At 47.9% G+C, this 6,554-nt stretch overlaps 1 non-coding gene across 1 annotated transcript; it reads left to right on the plus strand.

The window, feature by feature from the left end:
- The first annotated feature begins 545 nt into the window (after positions 1-545).
- Positions 546-620, plus strand: Trnas-cga (transfer RNA serine (anticodon CGA)). The gene has a single exon. It is a non-coding gene; the product is annotated as a tRNA-Ser (tRNA).
- The last annotated feature ends 5,934 nt before the right edge of the window (positions 621-6,554 follow it).

Below are 6,554 nucleotides of genomic sequence, written 5' to 3' on the forward strand. Positions count from 1 at the left end.
ACGGTCATCTCCGTCTCTCCTATTTTTTCGTACATTCAATCACGACCTGTCGTTAAACACATTCACAAGTGTCGGGTTTAATTGAAGCAGAAACGCGATATATCCGAATTAACGAAAAGAATTGATCGGCCACTGTAGAGTGAGATTTTCACTCTGCAGCGGAATGTGCGCTGATATGAAACTTCCTGGCAGATTAAAACTGTGTGCCGGACCGAGACTCGAACTCGGGACCTTTGCCTTTCGCGGGCAAGTGCTCTACCAACTGAGCTACCCAAGCACGACTGACGTCCTCACAGCTTTACTTCAGCCAGTAACTTCAGCCTAGGGTATGTTTCCAGAATGAGATTTTCACTCTGCAGCGGAGAGTGCGCTGATATGAAACTTCTGGAAACATCCCCTAGGCTGTGGCTAAGCCATGTCTCCGCAATATCCTTTCTTTCAGGAGTGCTAGTTGTGCAAAGTTCGCAGGAGAGCTTCTGTGAAGTTTGGAAGGTAGGAGACGAGGTACTGGCAGAAAGTATGCTGTGAGGACGGGCCGTGAGTCGTGCTTGGGTAGCTCAGTTGGTAGAGCGCTTGCCCGCGAAAGGCAAAGGTCCCGAGTTCGAGTCTCGGTCCGGCACCCAGTTTTAATCTGCCAGGAGGTTTCACTGTACAGGCTTTATACTCTGAAGTTATTGAATTGTTTTAATTGTGTACTTTTTTATTGCTCTTTACCGACCCCAATCCATTAATTGGTTATTTCAAATGTGCATTTCAGCTAAATAAATATCTCTGGCCCCAACTGTACTGAATTTGTATTTTATCCATCCACAGACATGGTCATCAATCATCTTACTATTTCGCTTCACACTTATTAACACCCAATATCAATATTTTGCCATCCTGTATGTATTAAAATTATGATTGATATGTCATAAAGTCATGCAAGAGAAAAATATAAACCTGAATAACTAAAATCTACGATTTTCAATTTTGCTAACATATAGTTACTCCTGAACCCATAAATTAATTTCTGTTAGCGGTAACGTTTCCTATGGGCCTACAGGGAGTGTAGTGGAACCGACATTGACATCATTGTCTGATTACATCACTGTCCATACTTCTGCTCTCATATGAACTCTGCATGCGTGAGATGGTTCACTATATGATCAGAAGTATCCAGGCAGCCCCAAAAATTTACGTTTCTCATATTAGTTGCATTGTGCTGCTAACTGCTGCCAGGTACTCTATGTCAGCGACCTCAGTAGACATTAGACATCGTCAGACAGCATAATCCGGCGCTCCGCGGGACTCACAGCCTTTGCCATAAGTCTGTACGCGAGTTTTCCACACTCCTAGACATCCCTAGGTTCACTGTTTCCAATGTGATAGTGAAGTGGAAACGTGAAGGGACACGTACAACACAAAAGCGTACAGGCCGACCTCGTCTGTAAACTGACAGAGACCACCGACAGTTGAAGAGGGTCGTAATGTGTAGTAGGCAGACATCTATCCAGACCATCACACAGGAATTCCAAACTGCATCATGATCCAGTGCAAGTACTATGACAGTTAGGGGGGAGGTGAGAAAACTCGGTTGAGCTGCTGCTCATTAGCCGCACATCACGCCGGTAATTGCCAGATGACGCCTCGCTTGGTGCAAAGAGAGTAAACGAATCACGGTACATGATGCGGCGATCCAATGGGAGGGTGTGGGTATGGCGAATGCCTAGTGAACGTCATCTGCCAGCGAGTGCAGTGCCAACAGTAAAATTCGGAGACAGTGGTGTTACGGTGCGGTGGAGATTATCTTGGAGGGGGCTTGCACCCCTTGTTATTTCACATAGCACTATCACAACGCAGGCCTTCAATGATGTTTTAAGCACCTTCTTGCTACCCACTGTTGAAGATCAATTCGGGGCTGGCGATTGCATCTTTGAACACGATCCAGCTCCTGTTCATACTGCAAGGCCTGTGGCGGAGTGTTTACACGACAATAACACCCCTGTAATGGACAGGCCAACACAGAGTCCTGACCTGAATCCTATAGGACACCTTTGGGATATTTTGGAACGCCTCCTTCGTGCCAGGCCTCACAGACCGACATCGATGCCTCCCCTCAGTGCAGCACTCCACGGAGAATGCGCTGCCATTCCCCAAGAAACCTCCCAGCACCTGACTGAACATATGCCCACGAGAGTGGAAGCTGTTCTCAAGGCTAAGGGTCGACCGACACCATACTGAATTCCAGCGTTACCGGTGGAGGACGCCACCAACTTGTAAGTCGTTTACAGTCACGTGTTTGGATACTTTTGATCAAATAGTGTATCTTCCTACCTTGCAGACCTTAGGTTCAACACCAGTTCCTAAAACACTCACAGAGCGTCCTTGTGCAACTATGGTAGGAAGATAGATCAGAACCATTCTCACAAATGTTACACGTTATAAAAACTTTGAGGTTCGCCAATGACATTGTAATTCTCTCAGAGCCAGCAAAGGACTTAGAAGAGCAGTTGAACGGAATGGATAGTGCCTTGAAAGGAGAATATAAGATGAACATCAACAAAAACAAAACGTGGATAATGGAATGTAGTCGAATTAAGTCGGGTGTTGCTGAGGGAATTAGATTAGGAAATGAGACACATAAGTAGTAAAGGAGTTTTGCTATTTGGGGGGCAAAATAACTGATGATGGTTGAAGTAGAGAGGATATAAAATGTAGACTGACTATGGCAAGGAATGCGTTTTTGAAGAAGAGAAATTTGTTAACATCGAGTATAGATTTAACTGTCAGGAAGTCGTTTCTGAAAGTATTTGTATGGAGCGTAGCCATGTATGGAAGTGAAACATGGACGATAACTAGTTTGGACAAGAAGCGAATAGAAGCTTTCGAAATGCGGTGCTACAGAAGAATGCTGAAGATTAGATGGGTAGATCATATAACTAATGAGGAGGTATTGAATAGGATTGGGGAGAAGATTGTGGCACAACTTGACTAGAAGAAGATATTGGTTGGTAGGAGATGTTCTTCGGCATCAAGGGATCACCAATTTAGTATTGGAGGGCAGCGTGGAAGGTAAAAATCGCAGAGGGAGACCAAGAGATGAATACAGATTCAGAAGGATGTAGGTTGCAGTAGTTACTTGGAAATGAAGAAGCTTGCACAGGATAGAGTAGCATGGAGAGTGCATCAAACCAGTCTCAGGTCTGAAGACCACAAGAACAACAACATGTCGTCAGATATCACTGAATCACTTGCAGCCGTGACCTGAAGTCATGGACGACTATATGCTCCTGTAAATCATTGGAAATATGGGGCGTCTCCGCAGCTGGCTCAGTACTCGCTGTCGCTGGTCATCCGGGCCAGGACAGAACCACGTTCATGGCTGAATACACTCCTGGAAATGGAAAAAAGAACACATTGACACCGGTGTGTCAGACCCACCATACTTGCTCCGGACACTGCGAGAGGGCTGTACAAGCAATGATCACACGCACGGCACAGCGGACACACCAGGATCCGCGGTGTTGGCCGTCGAATGGCGCTAGCTGCGCAGCATTTGTGCACCGCCGCCGTCAGTGTCAGCCAGTTTGCCGTGGCATACGGAGCTCCATCGCAGTCTTTAACACTGGTAGCATGCCGCGACAGCGTGGACGTGAACCGTATGTGCAGTTGATGGACTTTGAGTGAGGGCGTATAGTGGGCATGCGGGAGGCCGGGTGGACGTACCGCCGAATTGCTCAACACGTGGGGCGTGAGGTCTCCACAGTACATCGATGTTGTCGCCAGTTGTCGGCGGAAGGTGCACGTGCCCGTCGACCTGGGACCGGACCGCAGCGACGCACGGATGCACGCCAAGACCGTAGGATCCTACGCAGTGCCGTAGGGGACCGCACCGCCACTTCCCAGCAAATTAGGGACACTGTTGCTCCTGGGGTATCGGCGAGGACCATTCGCAACCGTCTCCATGAAGCTGGGCTACGGTCCCGCACACCGTTAGGCCGTCTTCCGCTCACGCCCCAACATCGTGCAGCCCGCCTCCAGTGGTGTCGCGACAGGCGTGAATGGAGGGACGAATGGAGACGTGTCGTCTTCAGCGATGAGAGTCGCTTCTGCCTTGGTGCCAATGATGGTCGTATGCGTGTTTGGCGCCGTGCAGGTGAGCGCCACAATCAGGACTGCATACTACCGAGGCACACAGGGCCAACACCCGGCATCATGGTGTGGGGAGCGATCTCCTACACTGGCCGTACACCACTGGTGATCGTCGAGGGGACACTGAATAGTGCACGGTACATCCAAACCGTCATCGAACCCATCGTTCTACCATTTCTAGACCGGCAAGGGAACTTGCTGTTCCAACAGGACAATGCACGTCCGCATGTATCCCGTGCCACCCAACGTGCTCTAGAAGGTGTAAGTCAACTACCCTGGCCAGCAAGATCTCCGGATCTGTCCCCCATTGAGCATGTTTGGGACTGGATGAAGCGTCGCCTCACGCGGTCTGCACGTCCAGCACGAACGCTGGTCCAACTGAGGTGCCAGGTGGAAATGGCATGGCAAGCCGTTCCACAGGACTACATCCAGCATCTCTACGATCGTCTCCATGGGAGAATAGCAGCCTGCATTGCTGCGAAAGGTGGATATACACTGTACTAGTGCCGACATTGTGCATGCTCTGTTGCCTGTGTCTATGTGCCTGTGGTTCTGTCAGTGTGATCATGTGATGTATCTGACCCCAGGAATGTGTCAATAAAGTTTCCCCTTCCTGGGACAATGAATTCACGGTGTTCTTATTTCAATTTCCAGGAGTGTATAATGCGGTGTCTTCATCAGCAGTCCACGCTTCCTGCTCACGGCGCCGCTCCAAACACAGCCGTTTGCTTTGTGGTCTGACTGTGGTTCTTCTTCATATGATTCACGGCAATTTTTAAATCTGTTTAACCAGAGAAAAACATTTGTCTCATACAATTATCTCCAAAAGCTGTTTTTAATAGTACGTAAATCTCAGAAACTGATTTCCCGGTTTTAAAACCAAGTTTCACACAAACTCGTTGCTCCGTTTTTATTCACGCAGACAGAATCCAGCAACAAGCCCTGAGAGACCTGCACTCAACCAGCTGCCACAACGAACTGAATTACGGAAACGCAGTTTCCTGTCAGAGGGCGTTCAAGGACAACGATTCACTCCCCACCCTCCGTGTACCTGCCTGCCAAACCAGTAAGCAGTAGCGAATCCATTCTTAAAACGTACCAATCACACCTCGTAGGAGTATTGCTGGCCACCATTTTGATCACAACCATGGTAGAATCTTCCTATACATCTGTCAGGGACCTGAAGATGACGTGGTAAAACGCTGAAACCAGTTGCAAAATAAAATTAGGTGGGAAACTAGATGGATGAAAGGCGTTCAATTTGACATCCTGCGTCGAACAGCCGAGTCCCGCAACCATCTCTACAGAGGTGGACATACAGAGTATAGTATTCTGTGTCATCGCTCGCAATGCCGTGTCATATTTGCTAGGACATCTTCAGTTCGATCACGAAACAGGTCAGATGGCTGTAACTTATGAAACAACACATCGCGAGAGTGAAAGAAGCCAAGGCGTGTATCACGACAACATCTACTCTTCAAAGCCATCGCTCCATTGATAACATACAATTATCCTTCATTAGGAGATGTTTAGATACTGATCGGGGCGCTGGCACGCATTGATGGAATCTGTACGTCGCCGAATTTCGTTCATTTATGAGCGGTGGTATGCCACTGTGATTTCATTACTCCGTCAAAATCTAGGGTCTCACTCGTTGTGTGAGGTCTTCTCCGTTCTACCGACCTGATGTCACTTTCGCGAGGAGTGGATTTCATTCGCCCGTCTAGCGACCATGATTCAGATTTTCTGTGGTTTACTTAATTTTCATAGAAAAGAGGAAGACTTAAAGTTAGATAAGATATGGCTGTCGACTTTGCACCAACGATTTGACAATAAATTACCTTCAATCGAGAAAAACGACGTTAGTCAGAGATACCCGTGGTCTAGGGGCAGCGTCTTTGACTCATAATCAAAACGTCTTCGGTCCCGCGTTCGATTCCCGCCATCGCCTAAATTTTGATAAATAATCAGTATTGGCGGCCGAAGACTTCCGGCATAAGAAGTCAGCCTCATTCTGCCAACGGCCTTCTCAAAGAGGGCGGAGGAGCGGATAGAGGTTCAAGGCACTCTCTTGTCCTAGGGGTGGGAAATTGCCCCTAAAAGGCGTAAGAATCAGCAATGATCAACGACATGACGATGCAGAAGGCAATGGAAACCACTGCATTAAAGACACGTAACATGTATCCACAGGACATGTGACCTGTAATTGAAGAAGTGTTACGATGATCTTCCCATTGGCAAAAGATTCCGGAATAGTCCCCCATTCGGATATCCGGGAGGGGACTGCCAAGGGGGAAGTTACCATGAGGAAAAGATTGAATAATCAACGAAAGGATAACGCTCTACGAGTCGGGGCGTGGAAAGTCAGAAGCTTGAACGTGGTAGGAAAACTAGAAAATCTGAGAAGGGAAATGCAAAGG

This window comes from Schistocerca cancellata, chromosome 8 (genome assembly GCF_023864275.1).
Source record: "Schistocerca cancellata isolate TAMUIC-IGC-003103 chromosome 8, iqSchCanc2.1, whole genome shotgun sequence".
In the NCBI taxonomy this organism is placed as follows: domain Eukaryota; kingdom Metazoa; phylum Arthropoda; class Insecta; order Orthoptera; family Acrididae; genus Schistocerca; species Schistocerca cancellata.